Raw genomic sequence first — 9,978 nt, 5'->3', positions numbered from 1 at the left:
CCTGGGATAAAGAGATGAAACATCCCAGTTCAGCCTTGACTTCCGCATGGCTTCCGAGTCTAACTCGAGCCAGCCCCGCGAGATTTCCCTTATCCCGCATCTTTCAGAAAATGATAAAAACAGAGGTTGTTTTTAAACAATGTGTCAATCCCGCTCCCATGCAAACACTGAGGGAGACAGACTGGTTTATTTTTCCCGCCTCACCGCCTCACCGCCTGCAGCCAATCAGAATATCAGAAAAACGGGACAGTTCGCCCATGCGCAGCAACGTCAGCAAGGAAATTGAAACTAAACCGAGGGGTATGCAAGTTCTTCCTCCCCGCCTGAACGTGCTGACGGTCTGCCCTGTAGAGGGAGAAGCCAAGATAGAAACATCCCAGTATGTATGATCCCCGTTTCCCCCCGGGACATATTGGCCGTGGGGAAATCGCCATAATGAGCTACAGTTGTTGATAATCTCACTCTCCACAGTATCATAAGACAAGCCTTGCTTTTCTTATCTTGGACAATACCATGAAATCTAGAGGAAAGCACCCCAAGTAGCCGAGGGAATCTGTAGAATCCCAACCAATGTATCTAGCATTCTTCATTCCCCACCTGCAGGGTGCAGAGCTAAAACTGGTGTTCAAACTTCAAAGGCTGTAAAACATACATGCTAAAATTCATCATATCTCACTGCTCCGGTCGGAGAAAAAGCATTGCGGTGCATTTTATGCCCTTCTTGGCCTACCAGATATGATGACGGGGAAGTGTGTACCAAGCTGGTATGTGGACATGAAATGTAGAATTGTGTGCTAAACACTCATAACCAAATTTCATTCCATGCTCTTAATGTTCAAAGGAGGTATCATGTTACAAAGAAACAAACACATCCACAAGAGAATGCCTCTTTCATTTAAAAAAAGGCAGCGTCCCAAAAAGTCAGTGTCCCAGTGGCTTCAATTGGCATGGATAAATCTGCCATTAAGAACTGGACTTCAGTGGTTTGCATGGTCTTTTTAAAAAATCATGATACAACTGATCTGTGAATTGAAAAATGATTGCAACATTGAAAAATTATTGTGACACTCTAGTGCTAGAAGGGAGTCTTATAGGTGATTCTGTTCAACCACACTAATTGAAGACCAGATAGAATGCATTTTCTAGGGCCGTTTCTGCACGGCCGTGCAGGCACCTCCACGCCGGCGAGAATTCCGCCGGCGTGGAGGCGGAGGCCGTTCGCATGCATGCATGCGGGCGGCCTCAGCAGAGGCCGGCAAACGGCAGGTGGCCTCATGCGACCGCCTCTTTTCCTCACGCTGCCCTCCGACCCCTGGAGGTCGGAGGACAGCAGGGACAAGGGACGAGAAGAAGACAGACGCCTTCCCGGTGCAGTTAAGGGCGACTAGGAAGACGCTTCCCCCTCAACAACAACCCTTTTAAAGGGTTGTTGTTTAGGGCGGCCTGACGCCGCCCTGGGGGAGGGGAAGCGTAGTCAGGTCGTGTGAACGGCGGCCTGGGGGTGGCGTTTTTACCGCCCCCAGGCCGTCGTTTTTGGCCCATGCGGAAAAGGCCTAGGTTAGGACAGGCACTGCCAAATCTAAAAGAATGCCTGCATGGTTAACAACACAAGTCAAGGAGCAGTACAATTGATAGAGATATTAGCTTATAATGTATTAAGTCATAAGGAAAATATATTTAGCCACACCAACTATATTACAGTAACTTATAATTCACCATATATGTAAGAATCCTATACATTAGTTAAAGAAGTTAGAAAAGGGCTTTTGGGGAAAAACACAGTCACAGCTGACTCTGTCTAGTACTGAAAAATACTTCGGAATGTAGAAACTAACGCATGGTTGTTATGGTAACCAGAACCTGATACGAAGTATAATAAGTATGACTTAACCATATGCCCAAATAGAGAAAGCAAGGTGGGCTTTGGGAGGGGGAAAAGATTAGGAGCATAACAGGCAGTCTATACGTCTTCACAGCCCAACCAATGGGTAATGCTAGAAAAGTTGCTTGGGGGGCCTGTAAGGAGACTCAAGGGGGCTTACAAACTTCTTTCCCTTCCCCCCTCACAACAAACACCCTGTGAGGTGGGTGGGGATGACAGAGCTCAGAAGAACTGTGACTAGCCCAAGGTCACCCAGCTGGAGTGTGTTGGAGTGCACAAGCTAATCTAGTTCACCAGATAAGCCTCCACAGCTCAAGCGGCAGAGCGGGGAATCAAACCCGGTTCCTCCAGTTTAGAGAACACCAGCTCTTAACCACTACGCCATAACAAAGCTATTCACCCCTCGTTATTCTGTTGTTCCGTTAATCTGTGGGAAGATTGGTTGGGGGGAGTTTGAGCAGGAAATGTGGGAATAAAGGTGTTTGCAGGAACCAGGATCCCCATATCTGACTTTCTGCAGTATAGGTAACTGTGGCAGCACAGTAAAGACTACTGATTCTACATCTAGAGTCTGAATTGTTGACTGTTGTACCAGAACCTTAACCATGGTGACTTAAAGGACCCTCCACATGCAGAGGCAGCCATCTTATGAATCCCAATGCCAGTAAGCAATGTCAGGGGAAGGCCTTGGCCTCTATGCTTTGTTGTTGGCTCTTTAGAGAAACTGGTTGGTCACTGTGTGAGTCAGGATGCTGAACTAGATGGACCACTGGTTTGATCCAGCACATGTATTCCAATGTTCTAAATAAGTGAGGCTGTTCAAATTTAACTCAGCTATGTTTGTTCTAAGAAGTTAGTGTGGCCTGAAGAAGCACAGGCAAGAGTCTGTTCCAGCTGCAACAACTGTCACACAGCAAGAGATGTGGGGTATTGTGGAGTTTCCAGGCTGTATGGCTGTGTTCCAGTAGCATTTTCTCCTGATGTTTTGCCTGCATCTGTGGCTGGCATCTTCAGAGGATCCTCTGAAGATGCCAGTCACAGATGCAGGCAAAACGTCAAGAGAAAATGCTACTGGGACGCGGCCATACAGCCCAGAAACCCCACAGCACCCCAGTGATTCCGGCCGTGAAAGCCTTCGACAAAACAAGAGATGTATTAATTTGTATTTTAAGAGAGCTGGACGATAGGTGTGTTATAAAGAACTCCATGCATAATTTTAAGGAAAACTTATAGATTCGTGAAGGGGCCTGGGTTCCTACCAATATTGTACATACTGGATTGCTGCCAATATTATGCATAATGGACCTATCTTTTAGATTTTAATTAGATTTTAGATTTTTAAATTTAATTTAGATTTAGATGTTTAGATTTTAATTAATTTATCTCTTGCTCTTCCTTCATAAAGCTCAGAGCAGTTTGCAAGGGACTGTCTGTAGTCTTCCACCCAGGTTGCTGACCTAACCCACACATGTTTATAATCAAATACAGGTTAGCTGTTCATGCTATATTATAGAGGTTTGGCAAAAGAGCTAGCCACAAGTAACAGCAGTAATGCTACTGACTTCTGCATGTTCTACTTGTAAAAGCATCTGATGATCTTCGGTGGAAATAAGATACTGGGGTAGCAGACCTCTGATTCCTCAATTTGGCCCAACTAAGTTGTTCTTGTGTTCTTAAGAGGGTCAGGTTTGCTTACTTTGAGGCTCATTCCGCACATGCAGAATAATGCACTTTCAAACTGCTTTCAGTGCTCTTTGAAGCTGTACAGAATAGCAAAATCCACTTGCAAACAGTTGTGAAAGTGGTTTGAAAATGCATTATTTTGCGTGTGCGGAAGGGGCCTCAGATATATCTGTCCCATCCAATCTTTCCTCCAAGTAGCTCAAGGCAGTACACATTGTTTTCCTCCTTGGCCTGGTCTTCCCAACAACCCTGCGAGGTATATATTAGAAACATCGACCGCTCAAGACCACCCCACGAGCTTCGTTTATTTATGTATTTATTTATTTAGGGAATGTATATGCTGCTTTCCAGAGTTCTGCTCGAAGCAGCTTACAAGTCAAGCCATCATCAAAAATGTCATAAATGATAGATTAAAAAATAGATACAAAAGAAGCCATAAAAACAGCATAAAACAATTGCTCAGAACAGTAAAAATTATTCATAAAACAGACGACAAACCAGAAGCAGACTATACAAAACCAAAAAAGATAGAACGCCTCAGTGAAAAGCCTGGATGAAATAAATGTTTGTGCTACAAAGCTACAAAGATTGGGGGATAAGTGTCAGGTAAGCCAAAAAGAGGCGCAAACTTCAGATTTCCAAGTAAAAACCCAACACTGACCACTGTCCTGCTCCCATTCTGCTGAGCAAACAAGCAGTAAGTCGTGACACTGTTTGGAATCTAGGGAACTACAACCGTATGGTCTATCACACACTATATCAGCCTACCCACAGGATGGGAGTTGCATTTCAGGAATGTCCGACAAACAAAAGGTTCAGTTCCTCAGTGCAAATTTCCAAAGCCATCTGTCCCCTTCATTTCCAGTTCCAGCAAGACATCCGCAAAGCAACCGAGAAAAAGCATGTGGCGTCCGCCCTCACCGTTCCAGGCACCCCGTCAGGTGCAAAGGAAGTCCACATCCCAGCAGCAGATGCACAAATGTTGCTTGCGCTTCCTTCACCACAATTCTCCTTGCTTTTTTTTTCTAGATGTAGGTCCAGCAGTAGAATTTTATACAGAATACAAGGAGGCCGAAGATGGAGATGGAGTTGGCCAGGGTGGATCCATCAAGACGCAGGCATTGAACGAAGAGGTTGCAGAAGGTGCAGGTAGCAATGCCCCCAATTAGAACTGCAAAGGTGAAGGAGAGGAGAAGCAACTTCACACACAAATAGCTGGATAGAAACAGGTAGGTCCACCTAACCATCGATGGACATCTACTTTATGATTTACAGATGACATTTCTATTGATTTTATTTGTTTAATTTCAGATATTAAACACTAAAAGAATAAAGCCACATGATTCAAACCACATTGCCGTTGGGATGTTGAGAGAAGATGAGAATCAGTGGGGATAAGGGATGAGGGGAGACAGGGATGGGGAAATCAACCGCTTCAAACCCCCAAGAGTATTTTCTGAGGCCCAGAGAAGGGTCCCAGGGCACCACAGACATGGGGCTCATAGGCCCTGAGTGACCGTGGAATGCAAGGGAGGGGAGGGAGGGGGAGGGGCCGGCATCTGGACATGGCCCACCCACCCTAGCAGATGGAGAGGGAGGGGAGAAAGGGGTGGCATCAGAGGTGGGATCCAACCAGTTCTCACCACTTCTCTAGAAGTGGTTACTAATTTTTTCTGAGTGCCGAGAAGGGGTTACTAAAGCAACCTCCCTGCCCAATAGGGACTGGAGGTGCGTGTGTGCGGCGCCACCACTGTTTGAATCCCACCACCATCGGAACCTGTTATTAAAATTTTTGGATCCCACCACTGGGTGGCATGCAAGGGAAGGGGAGGGAGGGGAGGAAGTAAGGGGTGGCATGCAAGGGAGGGGGAGGGGCCCCAGCATCTGGACATGGTCCACCCACCCTAGCAGAGGGAGAAGGAGGAGAGGAAGGTGGAGGGGTGGCATGCAAGGGAAGGGAAGGGAGTGAGGGGAGGGAGTGAAGGGTGGCATGCAAGGGAGGGGGAGGGGGCCCGGCATCTGGACATGGCCCACCCACCCTAGCGGAGGGAGGAGGGGGGCATGCAAGGAAAGGGGAGGGAGGGGAGGGGAGGGAAGGGAAGGGAAGGGTGGCATGCAAGGGAGGGGAGGGGACCCAGCATCTGGTCCACCCACCCTAGTGGAGGGAGAGGAGGGGTGGCATGCAAGGGAGGGGAGGGAGGGGAGGCAGGACAGTATGCCACAAGGTTTGCCTCCCAATGCTTGTGATGGAGGAGCTTCATTGTCTAGCATAGGTTGTACTTGTTAATGATGCAATGAACTGGTTTGAGTTGAATGTGCTCACCGGTGGTGTTCTGTTGTTTCGGGCCTATTTTGTAGCAGAATATTCCTGGTATTGTTTTGACTTTTCTGATACGTCCCTTTATTACATTACAGGTGTTTTTTTAAAAAAAAAGTCTTGCAGGTGAGAATCTCTGAGGGACTGGAACAGGTGTGGCTGTAGCGTAGATCTTGACTGTACATTTGGTGGGTTTAGGATGGCGGTTGAAGGTGTGCAGATACTGTTGGCAATCAGTAAGCTTCCAGTAGAAGGTGGTTTTTCTGCTATGTATGTGTACAGTGGTGTCTAGGAAATGTACTTCTTGTGGACTGAGTCACAGTCAGGTTGATGGGTAGGCCTCGCGAAATGTCCCCAGTGCTTCTTTCCCACGTGTCCAAATGATGAAAAATTTATGAAAAGAAGGCTTTACCTTATCAAGCAGCTCAATGGCTCCAGAAAAGAACCATCTGCACACTCTTGCCATCTGCTGGGCAAAGAGAAGAAAATGTCAGATATTTTAATCATCAAAACATGAACCTTTTATTTTCTTCTGCCCATAGCACCTTAAGGCTAGAGCAGAAGACTCCAAGACCTATCACAAAAGCACAACATCTGGGCTACCCAAAGATATGTACTTGACAGACTTCCCAGATATCCAGAAAAATAAAACTTTTAAAAACAAACTTAAGAAACCTCCCTTCCAAAATGGTTTGATGATGACCAAAAAATGCTCCAGATGGGATAGAATGTTGAGTGCAGCTAAGCATCAGGTAAAGGGAGCAAAGTTGGGAAGAGATTGACTTTCTTGACCCCCTACAGTGTAAGAAAAATCCTGGAGGGGAAAATGTTGATAGGATTTCCACACAGGGGCATATCTATGGAAAACAGCACCTAAGGCAAGCACTGAAAACCTCTCTCCAACCCCTCACATGCAGGCTTGCTGGATCCAGTGTTGATCTGTGGGCTCGGCCTCTGAAGTCCATGTTTCCTCCTGTAACGATTCTAACACTTCATTCATTTATTGGAATACTAAGCCATTGATTCCAGTCGAAAGTTACCGTATATAAGTCGACCCGCATATAAGTCGAGGCACCTAATTTTACCACAAAAAACTGGGAAAACTTATTGACTCACATATAAGCTGAGGGTGGGAAATGCAGCAGCTACTGGTAAATTTCAAAAATAAAAACAGATACCAATAAAATTACATTAATCGAGACATCAGTAGGTTAAATGTTTTTGGATATTTATTTCAAAGAAAAACAGTCAACGAGCTCTGTAAGTGGAAAAGAGGGTCAACAAAAACAATATGGTCTCAACAATAACGTTAAAAGTACAAAAACCTTAGCTCAACCAGCAACCAAGCTAAACCACAAGAGTTAAAATCCTTCAAAACTGTATTTTTGGTCAGGGGAGGAATGTTTATGTTAGCAGTACCAACATTTCAGAGTATCTTTAGGAGACCCTCCTGATGATACCACCCAGGTTTGGTGAAGTTTGGTTCAGGGGGTCCAAAGTTATGGACACACATTGGAAACAATGGGGGATGGGGCACCCCCTTTGGAGGTTGATGACTTTGGACCCCCTAAACCAAACATCACCAAACCTGGCTGGTATCAGCAAGAGATTATCCTGATGATACCACCCAGTTTGAAGTTTGGTTCAGGGGGTCCAAAGTTATGGACCCTCAAAAGGGTAGCCCCATCTACTATTAGCTTCCATTGGAAACAATGGGGAATGGGAGCACCACACAGCCTCCAAGCTTTAGGGCTATACTAGGGGAAATGGAGGAAAAACAGAACCCGGCAGTCAGAAACCAAATGTTGAAGATCCTGCAAAATCAAGGATCTCTCATTAATTCAAGCCAGTGCTTATGGTTCTACTGTAAGCTCCATAGGGCAGAAACTAGTCTTGCATTAATAGTATCAACAAGTGGGCACCTGCATGGCTTACATGAGACATCTCATTCCCGCCGCAACCCCTGCTATTTTCTCTTTCCATTCTCCCTGGAAAGCAGAAGAAAAACTGAGAGAGTTCCCATCGGACTTACCTCACAGAACAAAGACACTAGCAGCACTTTTATCCAGAAATTTTATTCATGCCATGGCTGTTCCTCCTTCCACATGGAGATACAGGCCCAGCTGCCATGCTGGTAAAGCAATGATCAGACTGACAGAAAGTAAGGCGTAAGGCAACTATTCGGGATCCATCCTTAGATCTTAAAGGCAAAATACAGAAGAGGAACACAGTCACGCTCCTAAGAATGAGGAGTAAAATAATTCATATTTGTTATAAGTTCATGTTCTGAATTTTTGGGGTCAGGTCAGGTATCACGTCACATCCTGCAACACCACTTCTGGTAACATAACTGAAAGTGACATCACAGGACCACCACAACACTGTAGCAATTCTATCAAACTCTATGGCTTTACTACAGAGTTGGTGGGGATTACTACAGCATCATGGCAACGGGTGACATCATTCTCAGTTACACTACTGGGACATTGGCACAACATCACTCCCAACCATTTTGCAACATTTTTAGACTCTACTTCTTGCACCGACTAGGTGCCCTATAAGATAATTTTGGTTATAAAAACAAACATGCATGAATTGACTTCCTCATGTAATTAGTTTTAATTTGAGTACTAAAGAGAGTCTCCCTCCTAAATTTCAGTTACGCAATAGTAAGTTTCCCCATTTTATATAAACATCTTGCTTGCACAGCAAGTATGAAGTGGGCCCGTGGGCAAGTTTTTCCCTCTTAATAATGAGTGTATTAATAAGGTAAGCAAAGTACTGTCCTTTCCTCACATGTGCAAATAGAAAACAGGTTTGTTTCCCTGTTCACACAACAGGACAACTGCATATTGGGAAGACTGTGCGCAGTTCTCGCTCCCATGACCAGAGCACCAAAGTGAACATCTGAGAAGGGTTAGCGTCTTGTCTGCAATGTGAGGATAGCAAAACTGATAAGTCTGTGGCTAAGATTGCATAGGTAGTGTACAGAAAGCACTTCGTTCAAATTCTTGCAAGCAGCGTGTAAATGTTAAGGATTATTACATCCCAAGCATCAAAATGGTGACCCCTAGCCCCGTGACGATGCGGCTGGCCTCGACCCGGGCCAGGGATTTTACGCTCTGGCCCCTGCCTGGTGGAATGCCCTACCTCCATCAGTCCGGGCCCTGCGGGATCTTGGTGAGTTCCGCAGGGCCTGTAAGACAGAACTATTCCACCGGGCCTTTGGAGAGGTTGGCCGCAGCTCTACTGCCCCCCACTGAAATTCTGCCAATTTCCATCCTCTGTCATCTTGGTCAGGCCTGCTGTGATTCCATCTGGGCCTGCCTGTTCCCTCCCTTTCTTCTTTTATCTTTTTTCCCTTGCTTTTTAGCCTTAGGAACGGGCGCCTGTTTGAACTGTTTTAAACTGTTTGAATTGTTTAAATGTATGTAACTGCTGCTGGAGTTTTAATATGTTTAAGTTATGTCGTTTGAGTTGCTGTTGACAACAGCCATGTTGTGAGCCGCCTCGAGCCCTCCGGGGAAGAGGCGGCCTAGAAATCTAAAATATAGATAGATAGATAGATAGATAGATAGATAGATAGATAGATAGATAGATAGATAGATAGATAGATAGATAGATAGATAGATAGATAGATAGATAGATAGATAGATAGATAGATAGATAGATAGATAGATAGATAGATAGATAGATAGATAGATAGATAGATAGATAGATAGATAGATAGATAGATAGATAGATAGATAGATAGATAGATAGATAGATAGATAGATAGATAGATAGATAAAAAACAAAACAGGTTTTAGCTTGGAAAAGAAAAAGAAAAGAAAATTATAGGACAAAGAGACTATGGAAATGGCGTGTCCCACGTTTTTGCACTTAGGCATTCAAAATATGTTGTATTCAGGGAGGCTTCTCTACTGTTTCCAGAGCTTGGTCTACTACTGTTCCTTCAGTTAAAAAATTCTTGGGAGCTCTTCCAAGATGAGTTCTTCCATAACAAAGTCTGGAAAGGAATGTAGGCAAGTTGTGAAGCCACTGGAGTCCAAAAAACCTAGGCTAAGGTCTGAGGCCAGGAAAGACGGGCTAGTTT

The 9,978-nt window shown here is 45.0% G+C and overlaps 1 long non-coding RNA gene across 1 annotated transcript; it reads right to left on the bottom strand.

Moving 5' to 3' along the window:
- Positions 1-3,875: 3,875 nt before the first annotated feature.
- Positions 3,876-8,920, bottom strand: LOC125443270. The gene is made up of 4 exons (XR_007246104.1): positions 8,679-8,920; positions 7,915-8,082; positions 6,295-6,348; positions 3,876-4,736 (listed from the first exon to the last, which is right to left on the bottom strand). It is a non-coding gene; the product is annotated as an uncharacterized LOC125443270 (long non-coding RNA).
- Between the last annotated feature and the right edge of the window lie 1,058 nt (positions 8,921-9,978).

Source organism: Sphaerodactylus townsendi, linkage group LG14 (assembly GCF_021028975.2).
Source record: "Sphaerodactylus townsendi isolate TG3544 linkage group LG14, MPM_Stown_v2.3, whole genome shotgun sequence".
Lineage (NCBI taxonomy): Eukaryota > Metazoa > Chordata > Lepidosauria > Squamata > Sphaerodactylidae > Sphaerodactylus > Sphaerodactylus townsendi.
This window is presented reverse-complemented; position numbering and strand designations above follow the sequence as displayed.